Raw genomic sequence first — 10,313 nt, 5'->3', positions numbered from 1 at the left:
GTATATGGAGTGGGTATCATGCTTTTTGTGGTTTTAATGTTTGTAATATGTTTTTAATGTGTTTTTATTTGTGAGCTGCCTTGGGTCCCTTTCTGGGAGAAAGGCGGCATAGAAATAAAATAAAATAAATAAAGCTGTGTGTGTGTCCATCAATATACACCCAAATGTATTTTAAGGGTGCTTGGAAATGATGTAAAAATTCTCTACTGTTTCAGCACTGGGTGCCCCAGGCCTCTCCAAGAGTTCTTTCAGTGCTGAACACTGACTTGTGTTACTGCTCTAAGATAAGGTTTATGGAAGGCAAATGATGCAGCAGATCATCTACAGCAAAGAAACAGTCCAGTCCTTTCATTGGCCCACCTCTGATGTAGACATTGTTGTTATTCTTGTTGTATGCCTTCAACTAGTTTCTGACTTATGGTGAACCTAAGGTGAACCTAGTATAGAGTTTTCTGAGGCTGAGAGAGTAGGGCTTGCCCAAGGTCACCTAGTGGGTTTCCATGGCTGAGTGGAGATTCGAACCCTAGTCTCTAGATTCATAGTAATACAAATACCTATTGCACAACACAACCTTCAGCCCATTTGCTGTGCTTCTGAAGCATTGTTAGAGGCCATCCTTCCATTGATGGAAAAACCCACCAATAAGCGGCCAATCATGCTGCCACCTCATTACTCCATATATGCAATAAGTGACAGTCCACAGTAGTCTCGATATTGGGCGGTCAAATGGTGCCAGTTTCCTCTTTTCCTCTTCACCTTCTCTCCTCTTCATCCACTCTCACTCACTATTCCCAGGCAGCCTGTTTTCTTTTTTCACTTTCTTTTCTTTTTTTCTTCTTCCTTTTGTTTTTACTAAATTGAATTCCTATAACTCCAGAATTGCATTACATATAAAAAAATTAAAAATGAAAGACTTGCTAGGTAGGGTATAGAGCAAGAAGGCACGATTGGCCGGGGGGGGGGGGGATGAAAGAAAGCACAGGACCATCAATGCCACAAAAAGCCCCAGTTGCACTCTTGAAGAGACATATAACAAAAGTTCCAAAATCAGTATGGTTCTATTCCCTTTAAATAACACAATTGTGGCAAGACTAAGTTGAGACTGAGGCTCATGTGATAAAGTCCCAAATTGACAAAATAGATATAAATCAAGTTTAAAATTTGTTAAAACCCCCTTCTTTCAAAACAATTAGTTCTCAAAGCCCTACCAAGGAAAAACAGCAAGGACAAGCCATTCTAAGATCCCTAGGAAAGGATTTCCAGAGTCTCAGTTACCAAAATCTCTTGTGCCACCTTAGTGTGCATCCTCCTTACTTGACAAAACAGCCTTCAAGCTACTAATGTGGATCGATGGCAACATATATGTATGTTTGGCTTAATCGTCATGGGAAACAGAAGCCAGTCTGGCATTCACCTTGTCGCTTTTGATCATCTCTGAATTAGTTACTAGGGTAAAGAATCCAAATCAGTTGCATCATGCTAGGAAAGAATATACAGGGTGGGTGTGAATGAACTTGAACTGCTACTTTCATAAAAAGAGAAGCTCTTGGGTTTTGTTTTTTGATTTTAAGAAAGTCATATTCCCCAGCATGACTTCAAGCAATAACATTTCGTTGCCAGTTCTGAGATGCTTTGAAAGATTCATTCCATGGCAGGATAGGAGAAAAGATGGTTATGACCATGTGCATGTGATTTACCTGGTAACAAACTGTGTGGAACATTACAGAAACTCTGAGTCAAGATATCTAGATTAGGCCTAGTCTACATGGTTCCGCATGCTGAGCAGGACTTGGAAAAGTTGTTTCTTTGGACTACTTACTGCTCCCAACATGCTGGCTGGGGGATTCTGGGAACTGGAGTCCCAGTTGTACATCTCTGGGAGTTGCTCTCCAAACCAATAACTTTTTCAAGCTTTCAGCAATGACTTCTATCATTTGTTGACTGAGGTATTCACGCCAATCACCCATTGCATTCAACCTGATTTTGGACCATCCTTTCCCTGCCTAGGAACCATTCTAAAAGTGTTTTAATCCTTTCAAACCTTGGGTTTCTGCCCCCAAAACATAATTCCGGTTATATATACAGCTAGCAAAACAGCCAGTCCTCAGTCTTGGTCTAGTAGCAGGCAAACACTCTTTCAGTTTACTAAGCCGAGCCCTTCAACATGTGACTAACCCCCAGTTCCACAACAGCTATTGAGCTTTCTCCTTCACGGACTCTCAGCGATCGGACTCCAGATCTACATCAGGCAAGTATTACGATTAGCAAAGCCTTACTTTCTATTCACCTCTCCCAGCTTTGATTTCACTAGCATGTGCATGAACACTTGCGTGTGTGTGTGTGCACGCGCACATGTGCACGTGTTGTTTTGTTCCTTTAATAAACTTTGGGGGGGATATAGACGGGTGGCTGCATACTGCCCGTTTTTGTCCCTTGTTGGTGCCATGCCAGTCGTAGAAAGGAGCCGCTCTAGGCGGCTTCTTTTCAAGGGCGTCATAATGGCACTCACGTGCCATGATACCGCCACTTCCGCCAAGTGGCATTTGGGTGCTCAGATGCCCATGCATCATCATCACACATCCTGTGTGGACTGGGGCACGGCAAGATGGTGCATGGGCACCAAAAGTAGGGCTATGCACGTATGGACACCCAGCCCTACAGAGCCCTAAAATTGGCCCTAGCTGGCGCAAAGTGCCAGTCTGTACTGGCCCTATAAATCCCATTTGGAAACATGCCTCGAGTTCTTTGTGATTCAGACTCATTATAGCTGGGCTGGTCCCAAGACCACTGTTGCCCTGGTCAAACTATGGAGAAAGACACTTCTGCTCCATTATGGCTTTCTTTTCTTGTGTGGTTGGACTCCAAGTGAATGCACAACATTGATTGATGAAAGAAACTCACAGAAGTTCTCCCATTCTGGGAAAGGCTTGGGTGTAGTCCATCTGAAAGACTGTATCTTCCTATCTGAGCCTGCTCAAGTGGTGTGGAGGCTCCCTCTCAGCCCCACCGCTGTCACAGGCCTATCTGTTGAGGGCACTTGGAAGGGCCTTCTTGGTGGTTGCTCCCAGGCTGTGGGATTCCCTCCCATAGGAGATTCAGTACTGACCAGCCTTTGGTTGTTAACTGATTGTGGCAGAAGGATCTTTTGGTGGCGATGGGACTGGGCTTTCTTTCTTTTTTCCTATGTTTGAAATAAGTTTTAAACCTTTTTTAAAATAAATGCTCTTTGTATTAATAATAATAATAAATAATAATAAAATGTTTATTTGTATACCGCCCTTCCAACGATCAGGGCGGTGAACAACATATAATAACAACAATACAATATGACATAAAACATACATTAAAATATACAACTCACTACCATTAAGATAATACTAAAAAAACCCATTAGCCAGCCACCATTGCTGTCAAGGAGGGAGAACTAACTAGGACTTTATTCGGGGAATGCTACCTGAAATAGGAAGGTTTTTAAGTCCTTCCTAAGCTGGGCCAGGGAGGTGGCCGAGCAGAGCTCTATGGGCAGCGTATTCCAGAGGGCCGGGGCGACGATGGAATATGACCTCCTCGTGGTGGAGGCGTCTAGCCCCTGGAACCCTCAATAGTTATTGTTTCTTTAACGTTTTTAAACCTTTTTATTATTAAGTCTTCAGCTGTGCTTTGGCTTAATCTTTATTTTAAGTCACTTTGGGTCCTGGCAGGATATAAAAGTTGATGAGTTGATTGATTGAATGAAAAAAACACATTAATTTTCCTATGAAAAAAGAATCATTCAGCACCTGACTTCAGTCGATCAATCATCCATCCATCTTTTTTTCCCCTCCATTGCTGGGAATTATCAGACCATTCCTGAATCTCTCCCTCATTCACACTCTCTGCTGGAGGAAAAAGATGGGCCCAGATAAAAGCTGAACACTTGTTAATGGCGTGTTATTTAAAAGAGGAAAGATGGTATATGTGGCAGAAGTACAGAAAGGAAAAAAATATTTCCTTTGTTGGGTTGAGAAAGACCATTAGGTCAGTGATCAGTGATGCCTGGAATTGTTTGTATAATTACCAAGTGTGTGAAGATCATTATTGCCTAAGAACAGTCATATGCCTCTCCCAAAAGTATCACAACATTGTCTCCATGCATCTGTGAGATAATCTATGAACACATATAACAAATTAGCTCTGTAATTTCCACATTTCCAGCAAATCAGGTGTGTATATCTGGAAAATTTCAGAACCCATCTCCTTTCTTCCAAATGATTATGGAATTGTCTTGCTATTTAAAAAATAATCCTCACTCACCCTGGATTGGCAGTGATCCAGACATACAACTTTCTTGTTAATTTGGGGAATTTGTGGGGCTTTTCAGCACCCAAGGGCTTATTCCTCAGATAGTGCAAGAAAAAAAGATGTGTGGTTTTGTTCCTGGAAAAGCTAGATGTGTGATAGGTGTGGCTGGCAGTTTTGCATTGACAATGGAAGAAGAACAGGAAGCGATGAATCCCCAAGAATGGGAAGTTCAAGTGACACTTTTTTTTAAAGTGGCTGCATTTATGCGCATTATTGCACACAAATATATCTGTTTGCCTATACCTGCGCTCCTCCATATGTATGCATCCCTAATGAATGAGTTTTAAAAAATGTGTGTGGTCAGAAGTAATTCAATGCCATTTTATACCAATGCAGCCTCTGAATGGAAGGAATGTGTGAACAGTTAATCCAAATTTGCTGCAAATAGCCTCCCTGTCACGTTTAACAGTACAGTCAAGCCCCAGGGTCACTGTGAATCTGGAATATCCAGGGCACCCTGGATTTTACTGTATGTAAAGATTTGGCCTGTGCTTCTGTTGACAGCAGTCTTCCTGATGAAGGCTGGCACAGGCATCTGATATGTGCCTTCACCGGGTAAGTCTGCCCACTGGAAGGAAGAGCATCAATGGGGCATCATTGCATGGCTGTTGGAATACTGCCATAAAGAGCAGGTGGGGGGAAATACTGAGGTAGCAGGAAGGTATTGAGGTATTGGTGTAGGTAGCAGTTCAGTGCCAGACTGGCTGGTGGCAAGGGCATCATTAGTGGGTTGAAGGGGGTACAGAGAGCACCAGGTGACACCCTAAGAGGGGTTTGACACCACTGCTCCCCAAACATCTGCTTTAAAACACTGAAGAGATGTTATGGGAAGATATAGGTATAACATGTGTGTTGTATTACTAATACAATTTATTTTGAAAATTAAAAAACACACTGAAGAGATGGTGTGAGTGGGGCAAGGCTCAGATGGGATGGGCTCACTGAATCCAGCCCAAGTTTGAGAATAGACACAGCTCTTTGGAGAGCTCTGGGAAGTTTATTTCAGCTATGGTTGATCCAAGATGCCTTGCTGCTTCAAACCACAGAATTTCAGCATTTACGGCCAGGGATGGGCAATTGTGATTAATCCAGGGGCAATTTACTGCCTTGAGGTCCCTCTGGGGGCTGCATAGATTACAAAATAATAATAATAATAATTAAAAACTATAAGTGGACAGAAATCCATGTCTTATTTTGAAAAAAAGGGGGGTGTTAATTGCTAATAATGCAAGAGGAGGGGTAGAAAATATGGTGTAATGGTTTGAGTGTTGGATTAGAACTCAGAGAGACCACAGTTCAAAGCCCCACTCAGCCATGGAAACCTGGGTGATCTTGGGCAGCTCTCAGCCTCAGAGGATGACAATGGCAAACCTTCTCAGAAACATCTTGCAAAGAAAACTCCACAATAAGTTTGCCTTGTTTGTGGTATGTACCAAGTCACCTGATGGATTATGGTGACCCCATGAATCTCATAGGGTTTTCTTAGGCAAGCAATACTCAGAGGTGATTTTTGCAAGTCCCTTCCTCTAAAATATAGCCTATAGCATCTGGAATCAATTGGTGATGTCCCATTCAAATATAAACCAGGACTGACCCTGCTTAGCTTCTATGATCAGATGGGATCTGATGTCTTATAGTATCTAGGCAGGTTTAGGTTTGCTTTAGGGTCATCATAATCAAACAATTTGAAGGCACACAATAACAACAAATGTAAAGTGGTGCAGGGACGAATTTAGGAGGAGAATGGATACCGCTTCCCAAATATTATTTCTCTCTCTCTCTCTCTCTCTCTCTCTCTGTCTCTCTGAGAGAAAGGGTGGTCAGAAGATTCCAGCAGAGACAGGTGCTGCGAAAACCATGCACAGCTCCAGGATCACATTTTGTCCACCACAGAAAAATGTTAATCCATTCATTTTAGCATTAAATTAAAAATTAACTTATTAACAATGGTTTGACTTAGAAGATACTGAATTTATTCTACTAGTAGTTAATAACATGTTCATAAAACACTGATAACATAAATTTCAATTTGTGAAAGAGTCAATTCAGATGATGAAAAATGGCTCCAAATGGCCAAGCTGCATCAAACTACACCCCCAAATTAAGGAATCAAAATAATGTGAAATGTTCTTAATTTCGCAACCCATGGGTATAGCTATGTATGTGCTTTTAAGTTGCCTGTCAACTTATGGTGGTGCCATAAATATCATAGGATTTTCTTATACAAGGAATACCCAGATGTGCTTTTGCCAGTTCCTTCCTCTGACATCCAGCCTACAGTGTTCGTTGGGAGTTTCTATCCAAGTACTAACCACAGCTGACCCTGCTTAGCTTCCAAGATCAGATGGGATCTGATGGCTTTAGGCATTGTTAGCATGAAGCAACTTAAATCATTCCTTTTAATGCTGTAAAATAATGGTTTGTCAAATGAACAAATCATTTCCTGAGGCAAAGGACAAAATGGCACCCTTTCTCAGTTCCACATACATAAGCCGATGAGACTGGCAGCTGAACATTAGTTCTTCATGGTCTGCCTCTACCAGAGATGTGAAGAGTATTCACAACATGTTTTGTTCTTGATAAAAGAGGTTATCTTGACCTGCTGCCAGGAGCATTTGTTTTTTTAAAAAAATCTGTAACTTGCACAAAAATATATCTGTGCACATTACTGCCTTTCCCTTCATGAAGCAAAACACACACAGAGAGACAGCAAAAACAGAAGGACAGGATGATGGATAAAAAAAGATGCAGAAACCCATTTGAGGTTTCTGTTTTTAAAAGTCCATGACACACAACAGCAGCTATCCTGGTTTTGTGCAACTATACTATTTATGGGGGGGGGGGGGGGAGATCGTTCTCAGAAATAGCCAAAAAAAAGGCAGGAATTATATGTCACACACACATTAAAAATATCTTGCAAGCAAGTAGAAAAATTAAGTTTTTTTATTCCATAATTTCTAACATACTTTGCTAGTTTAAGGTCTGCAGAAGAGGTCATAGAATCATAGAGCTGAACGAGGCCCTATAGACCATTATCTCCAACCCCTACAGCCTCCCCAGTGTTACCCCAAAACTGGAGGGACTTGGGGTTCCCCACCAACCGTGTCAGCATCTCCTTTAAATGTTGAGGAAAGGAGGCCTGCAAGAGGTTGGTAACTTCATGGATCTTTTCACCTATGTATACCAGTACTAACTACAGAGAGATGCCAAGTTATTTAGAAATATGCCAAGGTGCACACAAACACACAATGCCACTTCAAACTTAATGAAAAGGGATTTTGCAGCACCTTTGAAACTAACTGAAATACCATTTTCTATCTTTCAGTTAGTCTCAAAGGTGTTTCAATATCCCTTTGCATACTAATTTTCCAAACCATCATGGCTATGTCTTTGAATTCTACTTCAGTCTTAAGAAGCATACAAAGCTAATAGAATGAGTGGTATGGACTACAGTGGTGCCTCGGGTTACGAAATTAATTCGTAACGCGGCCGCTTTCGTAACCCGAAAAGCCTTCGTAAGCCGAATTGCCATAGGCGCTAATGGGGAAAAGCCGCGATTCCGTGTAAAATAGCGCCGAAAAGCACCAAAAGTTTTTTCGTAACCTGAAAAAACATTCGTAACCCGGAACAATAATTCCCTATGGGATTTTTTCGTATCCCGAAAATTTCGTAACCTGGGTATTTCGTATCCCGAGGTACCACTGTATTTGAAAGTAAAGGCTTGGAGTTTAAAGAGGATGATATTTTACCAGTGTTGAAGTGGGATACACAGAAAACAAAGTGTGGCGCAAACAGCATCTGAGGGTGATACAGAGAGAAAGTGGCTCTGGACTGTTGGACAGAGCCTTGGTCTGTGGCAGATGTATGCGCAAAGTGGTCATGTGTGCAGTGGATATTTATATTCTGTTTTGCACTCTTGAGGGGTACCTAACAACCCCACATGATGTAACAAAGACTCTGATAGTTTTCCCATGGAATCAACAAAAGGGGCAATGTTGGTTGATGGTTTTAACTCCAGATTAACAAAACAGTGATTGGATCTGCACCCAAGGTGGGAGTCTAGGACATTATATAATTGTGTGGTTTTTATTTTATAAAATCATTTTATACACTCTTTTACACATTCTATTTTTGTGTAATACATCCACCCAAATAAACATATATTTAACCACAATATATTTAACTATTAAATATATTAAATACAATATGTGTGAATGTGTAATTGTCAATTATATGCCATTGTACTTGTGTAATTGGAAGCCCCTCTGTCTCTTTGAGATAGCATAGATGACTGTTATTTCCCCTTTACAGTTGTTTCTTTTCTACCCATCAGCAGATGGCTCACATGAGCTACTTTCAGAAAGATTCCATCACAGGATTCTGCTGCCCTCACCTGCTTTAACTGTGAAACACACCATTGTGTTTAAGCTACAAAATGTTATAGAAAGCCCAAACCAGTCATTTGCAGAGTTTGGGAAAACTTCATTGTGTTTTGGCCTTGTTGTTAGCACCTGCTACATACCCCAGGCTGTATTTCATAGTTTCATATCTCATATCTGGAGATAGCATGTTTTTGAGAGGAACACTAGGTCAAATTCCCCAGAGAAAAAGGAACATGTCCCAAGGCATGTGCACATCCAGGTAAGCAAGACCATCAACATTAAATGCATGAATTAAGTGTTCCTTCTTTCTCCAAAGTCATCTACATTTCCTCTTTCAACTTGAGACAAAGGATACTTTTGCACTCAATGAAGTAAGCCAACTTCTCTGCCAACCCCGTTGTGTCCCCAGCCAAATATCCCCATCCATCCATCTGGGGATAACCTGATCCAATCACTGCTTTTGTCACACTAAAATTAAAGCCAACAACAAGTTCAGAAACCCATTGTTGATTCCTGGGAAAAGACATCCAGTCTGTTACCTAGCCAGATAACCTGTCGCTTGGGAATACAGGTATACAGTTCCAAAACCTAACCTCTGCACAAAGATCTGGCATACACCCCCAACTCTGTGTATGTTTAATGGCGTTTTATTCATTTATTATGTGATAAATAGTGTAATAGCTTCATTCTTTTTCAATGCTCTTTTTATATTTTTAATTGTATTGTTCTTTTAAATTGCAAACCACTTTGAGTCCCAATTTTTTGGGGGAAAAGGGATACAAATAAATATACTACTACTACTACTACTACTACTACTATGTTCTGGTGTTACTCTCAGACCTGCTCATCTGAGCCACTCCAGCTTTCTATGGTTTACTCATCAGACTTCAACCCCCTAAAAACTCCACTATCCCATTTCCATTTTGGTTCTGCATGCTATATCTCTTTGAATTGCTGTCATATGCGTATGATTGCACTCTGCATTTTTGTATATAAAACCTTCTAAATTCATCCCAAACCTGGCGCTCTCCTCAGTTTTTACTGGTATAAACAGGTGCAAATGGTTCAAAGGTTGTGAAGTTGAAGGCTTTCATGGCCAGCATCCATAGGGAGTTACCAAAAAAACCCCTATGGATGCTGGCCATGAAAGCCTTCAACTTTCATGGCCAGTTTTTTGGGCATGTGGCCTTGTTCCCACCAAAAACTATGGTTCAAAGATTACTCTAGCTTCTTGCAAAAGCTAATTTCTGTGACACTTGAAGTGACACTTACAGTTGGTGGGGACCCCCCAAGTCCCCCTACCTGTTCTTTGGTTAACACCAGTGGCTGGTGAGAAGCCCTCCCTCCATTCCAAATGCCACTGCTCTGGTCTCTTAGGGAGGGAACACTGTAACTTGGTCCTTGCAGCTGGTAAGAGGCCATCCCTCCCCATCTCAGTTGCATATGCTCAAGTTTGGTTACAGACTTAGACTACTGTCCTACACAGTCATAACTAGAAGTATTCAACAGTACTTTCACTGAGTGGCTGACGTACAGGACTGTTCTGGTTCTTGCAGCAAGACAAGGAAAATGTATAGAGCTGTTGTGCAA

Source organism: Sceloporus undulatus, chromosome 1 (genome assembly GCF_019175285.1).
Source record: "Sceloporus undulatus isolate JIND9_A2432 ecotype Alabama chromosome 1, SceUnd_v1.1, whole genome shotgun sequence".
NCBI classification, from domain to species: Eukaryota; Metazoa; Chordata; class Lepidosauria; order Squamata; family Phrynosomatidae; genus Sceloporus; species Sceloporus undulatus.
Note: the sequence above shows the minus strand (reverse complement) of the source record.